Raw genomic sequence first — 14,011 nt, 5'->3', positions numbered from 1 at the left:
ACCGAGGTGACAGCCGTCCCCCTTCACGCAGCCGGGTGTGGAGCGAAGGGCTGGGGCTGGGGCAGGGTCTGTGCCTCACATGGCTGCTCGCGGGTGAGGTGCATGGCAACAGCCGTGTGCAGGATGCCTCGGGGGAACCCATGGTGGGAACCATGGTAACTGAGATACACGCATTTTGAAAAACCACAAAAATGTGATTTTTATCCAGTTGGTATGTTTTGGACTCAAGGAGATTAAAGGCTCATGTTTCCCACCGTCTCCTGAATTTCCTGCTTTATGAGAGGCCGCGCCGTGTGATCAGTTGATGCTCTACGACTGCTATCACTGCTTAACATTGCAAGGTAAGCTTTCTTGTTTCAGCTGGTGGTTTTAGGCCTGACCCCTACAGCTTACCAAGGGAGCCACCGGCCTCGCTGGCACTCCCTGGTTCGGCCTTTGTTGATCAGGGCGTATTGAGCCTGTGCGGAGCTCTCTTAGCGCAGATTCAATTAGGTTTTGTACTTTCATTGAAAATACTTTCCAGTGTTATTGTGTTAAGATTGTCATCAACATTGTATGAGTTTCAGGTGCAACAGGATTTGATATCTGTGTCTATATTCCAAAATGACGACTCGCAGCTGTCGCCCACCTTCTGGTTATTATCGTAAGACTCAGCTTGTAACGCCAGCGTTTTCATCGCCTCCAACAACGACTCCGTTCATGCGCCGTCCACCTGCGGGTCGCAGCGTCTCCGCATCTGAGCGCTGAGGGTCTGAATTCCTAAGAGCAGTTTGCAACCAGGGTGTCTTTCGTGTCCGGGATATCCGCACCCTCCAGCTTGGGTCAAACCCATGCAAACAAAATAAGGGCGTCGACCCACGATGACTGTCTTCTCGCCAGCTGTGGCTTCATCACACGTCTCATCTCTCACCTTCGCTCCTCGTCAGCCAAACAAGGGGCTGGTCTTGATCGGCAGAAACTGTGAGCTGCAGCTTTCAGGTTATTCTGGGGATCCTGCAAGAGGCTGTGAGGATGACACCGGGAAGCAAATCTCTTTTCAGTTTTTACTTCAAACTGAACTCCTGTTCCTTTACCTGTACCACATACTACGTTTTCGTCAGATTTCTTTTCAAGAACTGGATGTTCAAAAAGAATTGGAAACGATCGCATGGCTCCCTAACGTTCCGAAGTTCTACTATTCCCTGTTTCTTCTGGCAATACGTAGCAGAAAGGGTGTCAGAGAGGCAGGAAAATGTTCTGTGGCGTGAAGAATGGACGGACGCAGGCACCGCCTTGTGCATCCACTGCTGACCCTCCCGGGTGCGCACGCTAGGGCCAGCCACGCCAGGCAAAGGAGGCCGAGGCTGCAAACCCAGTCTGGAGCGACGCGCGGGGTGCAGGTGTATTCCAGGGCCTGGCTAGCTGGAGACTGGAGAGCCCCGCCCGGCCCTGAGGATGACTGCACAGGAGCTGCAAGTCGCCCCCCTGGAGTTAGGGGGGGAATGCCATGGATGTTCAGAAAAAAGGAGGTTCTTCATGGGCTGAGTCCCCGAGACCACACTGTGTGGAGGGGTCCCCGAGCACACGCAGCAGAAAAAGCGGGCGGGGGACGCGGCGAGAAGAGCAGCAAGGGCAGCCAGGGGTGCAGGACCGAGGAGCTTGTCCCCCCAGCACCCCCGGCACCCATGAGTGCACACAGAGACCCCGGCTCTCACTGCAGGCTCTGGTGTTCTCTTGTGCTGTTAGGGAGCGCGAGAGCGTCCTGACTGATGGACGGATGCGCGCAGGTTTCCATGGGGGAAGCCGTGACTCTTTGCAGAGATAAACACGGATGTGGGACATGAGCATCGGGCTGGGGCAGGAAAGCCCAGGAGGACAGAGAAGAAGAGGCTGTGCGGTAGGCTTGGACAGACAGACACACAGACAGACAGCAGCGGGCCTGGGGGGACGAGAAGGGGCACCCGACTGGAGAGTTCCAAGGAGCTGCCGGCCGGAAGTGACAGAGGCCCAGCAGAGGCCACGGGACAGGTCGGTCTCCGTTCCAGCTCATCAAGGATAGGGAGAAGAACGATTTCTCACCAACAAGCCTGGCAGCTGCGCCCTCTCCCTGCAGGCGTGAGCCGGTCCTTCTGCGGTCCCGATGGACGCGCTGGGAGGGCCTGGCGGGTCCTCAGGTGAGAGGCGAGGGCGCCCGGCGGGGAGGACACGGCCGTTGCTGGTGATGTCCCTGCGCGCCTGCCCGTTCTAATGCAAACTCGCCCCGGGGCGCGCCTATCGCCGGGACACCTTCCTGGTCGCGCACCTGGGGTGTGCTCTTGTCGGGCGGATCCTGACAGCCAGCCCCGTGGGCCTCCATCTCGGCGTCGACGGCACACGCAGCTTCAGAGCTGCGGCCCGGTGGGGGCTGCAGAGCCTGTTCCCGAGACAGCAGGAGGTCTGGAAGGCGCCTGCCGGGACCCCCTGGGACTCCAGTTGAAGACGCGCTGACCCCCCGGGACTCCAGTTTCAGTTCCCAGGGTGCAGAGGAAAAGACACACATGGACATTCACTCCCCTGGCCTCACCGGGAGTGCAAGGCAGGGACTGGTCAGAGCACCGCTGGGCACACAGGAGGGGAGAGGCGTGGAAGCTTTCAGTTCATGCCAACCCCTGCCGTCCAGTCCCCACAGTCGGTGCCCTGCACCTGGGAGCCAAGTAGGTTCCTGCATTTCAAGGCTTGATTTTCTCATCTGGCTCTTGGAGAATGAGCTAATCAAACAACAGAAGGAGTTTATTAACCAGCAACCTGAATTACAGTGATCTCAAGAGCGGTGTCGGTGATTGAATCGTCGGTGTCTTCAGAGCAAGATGCAAATCAGCGCTCTGGACATCTTGAATGAGCTCCGCAGGGCTAAAAGCCTCAGGAACATTTCATAAACAAGCCGGCACTCCAGGGCAATCTGAGAGAAGAAGGTGGTTTGCAACGATTTCAGATTCCTGTTTGGCCGTTATTATTATCATTATTTTCATTATGTTTCCCCTGACAGCCTCCCCGTTAGCTGGATATGTCCCAAGGACGCTCAAGTAAACGAGAGGAACAAATGTAAAATATGAAAGAATTCGTGTCCTCAGAAGTCACTGAGACTTTGTTCATGTTTTTTTCTAGAAATCGAACCAGCACTGAGAGGCAGGGGACAGGCCTCCGCCTGTGAAAGGCTCTCTAGGGTAATCTTGCACCCACAGGGGGCCGCGGCGAGGAGGGGAAATCCAGCCAGCCCCTTCCCTGCCAGCGAGACACTAGCAGGAGCTGAGTTGATGCTCTTCTGTCTGGTTCATTGGGAGCTCAAGTCCCTGCTTCGTCCGGAGCGAGGGTCACAGGTGAGGAGGCCGGTCAGATGTGGGGGTCCGGGCCAGGGCAGGCTACACCTGAGTCATGTGCTGTGTGTGCTGCCCTGGGGAGGGCTGGTCTGGGTGTGGTGCACCCCCTCCGGCTACCGGTTTCTGATCTGTCTGCTGGAATCCCCCGTCAGCCCAGAGGGTTTCTAGGAGAATTACGGGGTACCACTCACACACAGGAGGGAGGAAAATGACACCAGATGGAAATGTGGGTCTGCAGAAAAGTGAGCCAAGACTTTGTTCTTTGACAAGGATGTTAATTCATAAAATCTAAGTTTTATGCAATAATAATTTAAAAAGACAGAAAACGTTAGTTACCACTATCAGAATGAAATAAATATCTATTTCTCTATACATATCTTTTAAAAAGTTGTCAGAATATCACGGAAAACCTTATACCTTAAACAGACAAACTTCTCATGGAGCTGAGACTGAGCCGAGGTCACATTTTAAGTGAAGCGTCGACGGCGACGAGAGCGCAAATCCAACACTTTCTTACCAAGGAAATTCAGAGCCCACAGGGTTTCTCTGTGAATTCTACTGAACGTTCAAAGCCACTTGCTGTCAACCTTATTGGATCCCCAAGAAACAGGGGAGGACACTCCCGACTGCCCGAGTGAGGTCAGATACCCCGACACAAAACCAACAGGCATTAGAAAAACCTAAGCTTCTGCCCAATATCACTTCATAGAGAGGCAGAAATCCACCCGCAAACATCAGACGTAATCCAGCAGCATGAAGTGCATGAGCGTCTCCTGACCCAAAGCTCTCTACGCCAGGGATGTGAAGATGAAGCATCTGAAAAAGTCAGTGTCACCGCATTAGCTGAGCGGAGTTCTGTGTCTAGCTCACGCGGCCATAAAGACACGGAAGAAGCATCTGGCAAAGTCCAGTACCCGTCCACACTGACAACTTTTATTCAACTATGAGTAAGAAGTAACTTCTTTAATGCAATAAAGGATATTTACCAAAAACATGTAAAAAAGCCCGGTATTCTGACAGCCAGGCAGTGAAAGCTCCTTTAAGGCCAGGAAACAGACATGTGCTCTCAAGACGGCGACGCAGCTTCTCCTTGATAAGCCGCAGCTGCCAGGCAAGCAAGGGCAGCAGCGCAGAGATGGACGGGGTGCGGGACGGGGTGCGGGACGGGGTGCGGGACGGGGGCGCGGGACGGGGCTGGTGTCTGGGGCGTGAATGGCTGTGCGTGGGTCGCCGTGTGCAGGCCAGGACGTGCAAGTTGAGCTGTGGGGCGCTAGTGGCCCCCTGGCTGCCTCCAGATGCTCTTGGCCGAGGCAGGGCCGGGGGCACGGGCCGAGAAGGCAGTAGGTGACTGGCCACGTGTGGGAGAGAGCCACAGCAAGGCCTCCTGGACACCATCGAACTCAGCCCGTGGTCCGGAGCAGCTGGCCTCCTGGTCTCACGCCTCCCGTTTGCCTGCTCGTCACCTGTGTCTCCTTCCTCCCTCCTCACCCCAGCCCCCCTCTCCAACAGCAGCACCCAACACCCACCTGAGGTCAGGGCGCCTCAGATAAAGCTGCTCGCTGGCGTGTGAATGGCTGTCTGGGAGAACAACCGATCTTCTAAAAGGTCACAGCAACAGGCGGGAAGGTGCTGGAGGGGCTCAGCATCCCAACAAGGGGAGACTCAGGCTGTGCGAGGAAACCCTGGGGGCAGCTGGGAGGACCACGCACGGCCTGGCCAGACACCCTCTGGCGGAAGCGAGTCCGGCTGTGAAGTGTCCCCGACACTCTGCCCAGGGGCACTGTGAGCACACGTGGGTCATGTGCTAGGACCCACCTGTAGCCAGGGGTACACAGGGTAACCCCAAATGAAAGACGGGGAGCCAGGAGAGGGCAGGGTAGGTGTCAGCTAGGGGTGCCCTATTTCCTCGCCTGCCATCTCCGCTTCCTCTCAGCTCTGCCAGACCTCCTCAGGCCCCGGGCCTGCCGCCCCCGCCGCCTGCGTCTGCACCTGCCCCCTCCGCTGGGCCCCGGCCTTCCCGGCAGTTTGTCCCTCCTGGAATTCTGAGGCGGCCCTTCGGAGCTTTCCTGAAGCTGCCCCTCCTGTGCTTGCCCTGACGGGATCTGCGGTGGCCATCAGGTCACCCCGGGCCCGGCCCCTCAGCGGGAGCGGCTGGGAGGCTTCCACTGCCCAGCCGGGGGGCACCGCAGGGCGACAACGCACAGGCCCGGGGCCTGCAGGACCCGGCGCCGCCGCAGGAGACGCGCCTGCCAGGCCCAGAGACGCGCTGGGGAGAACCAGGGCCAGCAGGCCGGAGGTTTGTGGCGGAAAGTTTCAGGAATCTGAGTTGATGTTTAAAGACCCCACCTGCCACTTGGGGGCAGTTTGGAAAGCCCTGGAAAAATGTCGGGAGCAGTCAAGTCTTCCTTAGGCGGATTTTTGCTTTTACTGTGGCGCCATCTGGGACTTACACCAAAAAAAAAAAAAAAAAATCCAGAACCAAACAGAAAACAAGAGAGACACGCGAGCACGCGAGCGACCCTGCAGCCCCCGCCCGCCGCAGGCCTGCGCTGTGCTTTTCCGGGCCCACCGCCAAGGGGCCCCGGCCCCGCCACCCCGCCGGGTGCCCACCCCGGCCCTCACACCGCAGCCGAGCGGGAGGCAGCGCGGCGGGTCGCAGCTCCCCGCGGCCTGTGTGCTGGCATCGTTCTCTCCGGGCTGGTGCCCTGGAGGCGCCCGGAGAGGGAAGGCAGGGCGTGATCCTCACCCTGCGGCGGGAGGCGACGCGCGCTCTGGCAAGGACACTTTCCACTTTCAGTAAGAGGGGGAGGCCGGCAACGCGGTCGGCCCCACCAGCTTCAACTCATGATTGAAACCAAACAAAAATGGCCCCCCCGGCCCATTGTCCTCGGCGGCGCTTCGGCGGCCCCTGTCTCCTTCCTCGTGACTCACGGCCCTTTCCTGTGCTGGCCGCCGGCGGGCGCGGTGTGTCATCGGAAGGACAGCCCTCCCGCGCCCGCCGCCCAGCCATCCCTGCCTCAGGCCCCGAGCCGCGGGCCCGGACGGAGCAGGGCGGAGGGGCGTCCGGTCTCAGGCCCGAGGTGCCGGGCCTGCTGCGAACGCACACGGGCCGCTCTGTGGAGAGTTCTAGATCGCTACAGTGCCGCCTGCTCTGTGGGCTTAGAATCACCCCAGGCGTCTATCCGTTGTGCATAAACCGCCCTGCGCACGAAGACATCTTCTAGAAATAAGCCTCACAGGCAAAGGCCCCTAACCTGGCGGCAAGAGCTCCAGGCATCACCACCGAACCCTTAAACTCAGAGAGTTCACGCCCCACAACACTGCGTGCACGAGCACCACGCAAGGGGTTGTGTGTCTCAGAACTTTTTAATTAAATTTTCCGTTGTTTTACGCTGCTGTTTGCTTTTGCACAGTATTGATCTCTGCCCTCAGGTGTCGTCCCCGCAAATCTCCCAGCCCCACGCCCCGTGACCCAGGACAGATGATGCTGGTTTCCATTTTCAAAATTCCAGTCTTTGCTTCTGCGAGGACACCCAATCCCACGTCACTTGGTAAATTTACTGTTTTTGAGCCGGAGCCACCACACCGCTCTCTCCCAGCCTGAGGGGAGGCCCGGCCAGTCCGTGCGAGAACAGGGCCACTGTCGCCACCTACAGGCCGACGTGGGTGTCTGCTTCGTTCCCCAAGACCCAGGCGAGAAAGAGCTAGAAGCCCTTGGGACCACGCGCCCCGGCTGGCCGGGTGTCCAGTTGCTGCAAGCCCTGCACTCCCTCACCCGGCCGCGGTCAGGGACTGCGTGGACAGTTCCCACCGCCCCGGCTGCTGAGCCGCCTCCCCGCGGACCGCGCGTCTCCAGCGTCTTCCCTCGCCGAGGAGCGCCTTGGCGCCCACCCGCCCCCCAGGCCGTCGTCCGGAGCCGAGCACCGTGCCTGCCCGCACAGTCGGGGCTCCCCTGCGAGTCTCGACAAAGGGGGCACAGCGCTCGCGGTGGAGACTCTGGGCTCTGATTCTGTCTCCCCGGGAGTGTGTAGTTGCTTCCCGACGCACGGCCTGCGCCCCTCGGTGGGCCCATGACTGGGGCGAGGGGAGGCGGTGCCTCAGGGACGCCTCACCCCAAGACTCCTCCGTCACCGCCCTGCATTTTGATCTTCTTACGTGTTTCTCCAAGTGTCAACACTGACCACAAACTTTTATGGTATTAAAAGTATTCGAAAATCTGTTCTCTGTGGTCCCCAGATCTCCTGAGTCCATTTTCTGCATGCCACTTGCCAGCTACGGAAAAGGTTGTATTTCTCTAGATTCACGGAAGATTTTAGAAAATTCTGAGTGCGATTTCATCCACTTTAATCAACCAAGAAGCGCATAGGACATTGTTTCCTGCCTTCTAAGTCACTGTGCCCAGGACAGAGCACCACGGAGAAGCCGGCAGCTCAGAACATAACTTGCTCCGGAACCCTCACTGAGGAGGCCATCCCGGTGGCCTCGCGGGGCCGGGAACTAGCCCGGCTGCTCCAGAGAGGTCCGCGGCGGGCACTGGAGTCCATCCTGCACTGCAGGTTTGAACATTCTCCATCACGCTGCGGTGCACGACTCTTCTGGAGAAAAAGGCTCCGCCACACACCCGAGATCCTCACTGAGAACAGCTGTTCTCCCTCGGGCGCGACGCCATCCCGCCCATCTTGAGAAGATGACTGGGCAGTGTTTGTCCAGACAGTGTGTGGAGAAAGCGCCGCCCAGCCAGCAGTTTGAGAAGCTCCTGCTGTTATACCCCCTTCTCAGGTTTTCCTCCTCCTCTTCACGCAGTTAAGTGCTAGCCACCCGCCGTGAACACACGTACACCGCGTGGATTCAAGCCTCCCCAGTCTGCTGGACGGTGAATCCGACTCATGTCCCGCCGGCCACTGCCGGCCACAGCCCTCTCGGGAGCTCCGGGGCCCTCGGGACCCCTTTCCTGACTCTGCAGCTTTTGCAGCTTGACACCCCCACATCACCCCACCCCCTGACGTAAGTGGCAGCTGTGGCAGGCTACCCCGGGAGTGCGCTGAGGGCCACCATGCCGGCGCCACACCCTCTAGTGACAATCAGAAATTGAAGTGGCCTCAGCACAGAGCCGGGCAACCTGGCTGGGCAGGCGTGAGGAGAAAGCCCCTCCACCTGCAGGAGAGGAAGCGTGAGCAAGAAATGGCCTTTTGGGGCTCCGAGCCCCTAAGTCAGGAGCTATTTATGACGACCTGTTCTCAGTGATACGCTGGACATCAGAGGGCTTGTAAGACTCCCAGGATGAATCACAGAGCCTATGATTCATCCTGGGAGTTTTACAAGAAATGTTTTAGGGGTTCTGTGGCCGCCTACCCGGCTTCAAACATCTTAGATGCTGTAGAGGGAAGCTGGCAACATTGAGAATGTTCTTTTGGTGAAACTATATAGCAGGGCAGGGCCGGGCCCGCGCCTTCCAGCCCGCACCTCGGCTCCCCGTCCGGCCGCATTTCCTCCTGCGCAGGTCCCCACGGCAGTTTCAGATTCTCGTCCTACCCCAATGGGGTTAAAGGCCCCTGGAGGGCCTCCCCGGTGGCGCAGCGGTTGAGCGCTGGGTTGAGAAGCTGCCCGCGGCCTCTGCGGCGCCGGTTCGATCCCCGGCTGCTCCCCGGCCACCGGAGGAGGGTCCCACATGGCGCGCAGACCTCTCCTGCCGCCCGCTGCTCCCCTCAGCAGTGTCCTTCGGTCATTCTGCCTGCTCTGCTCCCCGCTCTGGCTCTGGTGAATTCTCTCACCCTCCCGCGCTTCTGACTGTGCCCAGTGCTTGGATAAATAAATAAATAAATAAATCTTTAAAAAAATAATAAAATAAAGGCCCCTGGAGCACGTCAGCCGAGGCCCAGATAAAGGGGAGGCAATGTGGTTTCTGTGTTTCCTGAAACCAGCTCTGCCTTTGGCTTCGGGACATTAATGAAAAGACTAAACTCACGGATTTGGGTGCTTGAGCCCAAGGGGGAGCTCAGTTCTCTCCTGAAACACCTGCAAGTCAGTGACTGTCTTCGGCCACAGACTTAAGGGGGGCCGCTGGGGCCGGGAGACGCACACAGCGCAGCTCCTCAGTCCCGCAGGAGCCGGGTCTCCAAGCAGAGGAAACGTCAGGACACCAGTTCACGCTTCTATTTGGTGCTGACCCTTCCCAAGACCACGATAGGAGAAAACTCCACAGGAAATCATCTCGCAGTTGTCAAAACCACATTTCTGTGAACTCTCCAGGCCACTCCAGTCTTTAATCCCTGCACTTTTTATTTATTTTTTGCCTCAGAACCCTGGAAAAACTGAATCAACGACACAGTGTAGTTCAGGACGAGCAGGAAGAGCTGATTTCTGCCTCCGCCTGATTTGTTCATCGTCCTGCAGAAACACGAAGCCTCTGTCCTCGGCGTGCAGCGCCTCACTCGGCGCCGGAGGAGCGGAGGATGTGCTCCGGCCGGTGACCGGGCGCGGGGACCAGACCTCACGTGCTCTCCACGGGCACAATCCAGTGTCTTGATCTGTATTTTCTGACACGACCGTCACCAACCACACACTGCCACCTCAATTAATTCAAGACTAAAACTGAGCCCTCGGTCACACCACACCTGCCTTAAGTGACCAGTGACTGCACGAAGGTAGTGGTCACCCCACTGGACACCCGAGCTAGGGAGAGTCCATCACGGCACTGTGCTCTGGACTGTGCTGACGCAGAACGTGAGCACCGTCACTCAGCTTTATCGGACAGGGCCTGCTCTAGGTGATAAAACTGACATCAGGTTGAGCCCAAGGGCTGTTTGGGGCCCGAGTGTGTCTTCCCGAAGAGGCGTGTCAGGCATGCGGGTGCTGCAGCTGGGGCACTGCTGGTGGCCGGCGAGGCTGGGCTCCACAGGGAGCTGCGCCCGGCATCAGCTTAGGTGCCACAGGCCACCTGTCATGCAGAATGGACACAGGCGGCGGCACCAACGGGCCTTGGTGACACTCCCCACTCCAGCGACACACGTGTGCCCATGCAGGGTACCGAGCTAGCTGGACACAGCCCAGCAGGAGGGTCCCACATGCCAGCACCTGGGCCTGCGCCTCTCCCCTCCCCCTGCCCCGTGCGCGCGCCCTCACCGCTGCCGGCCTGCTGGGGGCTCTGTGCCCGCCCAGGCGGTGAACATCCCAGGGAGACCAGGGGCTCCAGGGCCTAGGGATGTAGCCCACACCATCACTCTCAACAAGGGCCAGAGCTGCCGGAGGCAGCCTCTCACGGCCAGCACTGAGGGGCGGAGCGGGGCCTCCGCAGGCCCGGACAGGCTGACACTTGGCCACACACGCCCCATGGCGCCGGGAGGGCGGACGAAGTGGCTGGTCATTGTGCAGTGCCAGTGTCATGTCCGTGAACGTGTCTTCACTGTCAGGAACAGACGCGGGTTCTGACCACACACTGACCCAGACGTCGGCTGCTCAGCACAGGGAGGCTTTGCTCTGACGGGGGCCACTCGGGTGTGCAAATGCGTCATCTCAGAGTCCGATGTTGCTGCTGCCGGCGCAACACTGAGGCCGACGTGTCAAGTAACTGGATCACCACATAGTGTAGCTGAAGGTAAGTCTGGGAAAGTGCTCTAAGATGGAGTCACAGGTCACCTGCATCAAGACTGCGGGGGAGGGCCTCCCCTGGTGGCGCAGGCGGTTGAGCGCCGCGCTCTGAAGCTGTCCGCAGCCTCTGCAGCGCCGGTTTGATCCTGGCTGGCCGGCCGGTGAGAATCCCACATGGCACGGCAGACCTCTCCTGTCTCGCCCGCTGCTCCCCTCAGCAGTGTACTTCCTCAGTCTGCCTGTTCTGCTCCCCGCTCCGTCTCTGGTGAATCCTCTCACCCTCCCGTGCATCTGGCCTGTACCCCGGTTCTTGCATGCATGAATAAATAAATCTTTAAAAAAAAAAAAACAGAAAGACTGCAGGGGAATGTTCTTCTTCACATGGACTGGAGCAACAAGAGGGTGCCTGCGCCAGTCCAGGATGAGTCCGGCCCGTCCCCTCCGGGGTCGGTGGTGCCTCTGAAGCAGGAAGGGCCCCCACACTGCTGCTCCTGCTCTCCCGGCTCCTCTGTCACGAGCCTGCTCAGACACCAAACCAACAACCCTCCTCCAGTGCCGCTGCTACTACAACACAAAACACCTTTTCAAATAATGGCTTACTTCAGTTTTATGTTTTCTCTAACATTTGAAATAAAGAAAACAATGGCCACATCCCGACAAATGGCGCGTATGGGAAGTAAAGTGTTGACAACGCAGGTCTTTGCGCTCTCCGCCGGGCTAATGAGGACCCAGTTGCAGAGGAGCACTTTTTCTTCATTATTTCAGACTTTTTACTTCTTTCACAATCTTCGCGAGACTGTCTGTAACTTCAGGGGCCACTCAGGAAGGCGGGTGTGTGCTCAGATTAAGGATTCTGTGTCCAGCGTGCAAACAGGCAGCCATTTCGTCATAATTCCCATTCCCGGCTCTGGGGGACATGGGACGTGGACTTCATGTGAACGCAGGGGCTGGCCCAGCTCCACCGCTGTGCCCGGCGAGCAGCGCAGCGATTAACAGAAGTGTTTGATTCTTTGTTCTCAGTGTAAAGGAGCAGAAGGACTGTCTTGTTATCACAGGTAGAAGGAGATAATACATGGACGGGGTGTTCTCAGGTGGCTGCTCTTCTATTTTTCCAGCACCTCCCACAGTGGCTGGCCGGGAGGTGCTCACTAAATATTTGATCAAACAACAGATGTTTGAATAAATGAGTCGCAACCACCTCCCTCTGAGGCCTCTGCAGCTACTGAAATGGCTGCCACGGAGCCTTGGTCACCAGCCTGCATCTCCCGCCTGGAAGCGGCTGCGCGTTTCGTCCCCGTGGGAGCCGATCACGTGGGGGTGAGCACTGTGCTTTCTTTTTTAAATAAAGAAGCCGCGGCAGCTGACTGCGTTGCTAGCGGAGACACCAGGGTCGTCAGGTGAAAGCGCCTTCCTCCTTCCGTCCTCTCTCCCCTGCGGAAGGGCGCGCGGGTGAGCGGGCCGTCGGTCGGGACGGGCGAGCTCTGGGCACAGTCGGAGCACAGGCCCCAAGCCCCCGCCTCACCGCAGCTGAGCTTTGCGTCCACGACCACCTCGGGGGTGCACTGCCCCTTCCGTCCGCTCACGACCCGGCAGAGCAGGCGCCACCTCCGGCTCCCAGCTGCCCACACACCAGGGGGACGGAGCTCCATGGGGCCTCAGATGGGGAACTAGGGGCACCAGCCCGCCGGCCTCGTGGCAGGGGAGACGCCGCCCTCCCAGGCCACGCGGCCGCAGGTGGCATGAGGGGCCACCACAGCAGATGGCTCTGCTCCCAGTCGCTCATCGCCGCCGGCACGCTGGCCTCGAGCTGCACAAATCTTCCCCATTTTGTTCCGAACACAAAGAGAGAATGACGGTGACGAGGCAGCCGGGGACAGCAGGGGAGAGAGACAAGAGAGCCAGGAGGGACGGCGGGCAGGCGGGAAAGGAGCACCCCAAGAACAGTTCCTCCAGAAAGGCCCCAGCCGGCGAAGGGGCGCACGCAGCTGCAGCACTTTCGGAGACCCCATTCCGCGAGGAACTTCCAGAAGTACGAGGGTCCTTAGGGGAGACTTTCTCCAGGCGTCATCATGGCCAACCGCGTTTACTGCCGGCAAAGGGTCTCCCCACCAGGGTCGTGGGTCCGGGCAGCACCCGAGGGGGAGGGAAAGCTGGCCCCCCCGGGGCGAGGTGGCCGTGGGGGCGCACAGCGGGAAGGAAGGAGGAGAGGGAAGGTGAGAGAGGGAAGGGGCGTTGAGGTGGCCCTGGGAGGTCACCCAGGAAGGAGAGGCGCTGCCTCCGGGCTGGCGCTGTCCTGGCGGCTTGGCTCCTCCGTGTTCAGAGGGCTCCTCGCACACCGCGTGGCGTCCCGGGCTCAGCGTCCTCGCGACCGTGTGAGCAAGGGGTCAGGACGGTGAGTGCGAGCCAAGGTGCCAAGTGCTGGGAGCACCGGACGGGGCAGGGCAGGCGGCGTGGTCAGGCCCCGCTGGGTGGACGGGCGCCCCGCGGCCTGGTCGCAGCGGGAGAGCAGACGGCACTGCTGCACCCAGGAGCCCCAGCCCGGGGCACTGCTCACGCGGGGGTCGTCGTGGCCGCAGCCCGGCCCGCAGGCAGGCCCGGGGTCCCGGTCAGGGGAAATGTGAGGTCACTGCAGTTTGGCCCGTGCAAAGAATAGTTTTCTAAGTGTGTGTTTGGTTTGATCCCCTCCACTTTTCTGCAAACTCTACAATCCTTAAATACCAGGTATTTGAAGTGAACTGTTCCTGAGACGAGGGGAACTCCATTCCGTCCTGGAGGAAAACTTCCCTGGGGAGAAGCTGTGGGCAGCGGTTCCTGGGCACACACCGGTGGACCCCGTCAGGGCCCGGGTCTCCCAGCTGCAGGGCCCACGCTCTGGTCTCGGGCGAGAGGCCTCCAGGGCGTCAGGTGCACGCACCCCTGCGCTGACCACTCAGCCACCCTCAGCGCGGTGACGTTCATGTGCATTGAGGCCGGAGGGGCGGGAGAGCATTTTTCTTCACATGAGCTTAAAAGTGACAGAGGGGGACGGTCATGCCCACCAGGGGCGCCCCGCCCTCTCTCCCGCCTCCTGCTCCTGCTCGGGCCCCGGA

Source organism: Talpa occidentalis, unplaced genomic scaffold (assembly GCF_014898055.3).
Source record: "Talpa occidentalis isolate TD23 unplaced genomic scaffold, MPIMG_talOcc4v2.1 talOcc4.13, whole genome shotgun sequence".
Lineage (NCBI taxonomy): Eukaryota > Metazoa > Chordata > Mammalia > Eulipotyphla > Talpidae > Talpa > Talpa occidentalis.
This window is presented reverse-complemented; position numbering follows the sequence as displayed.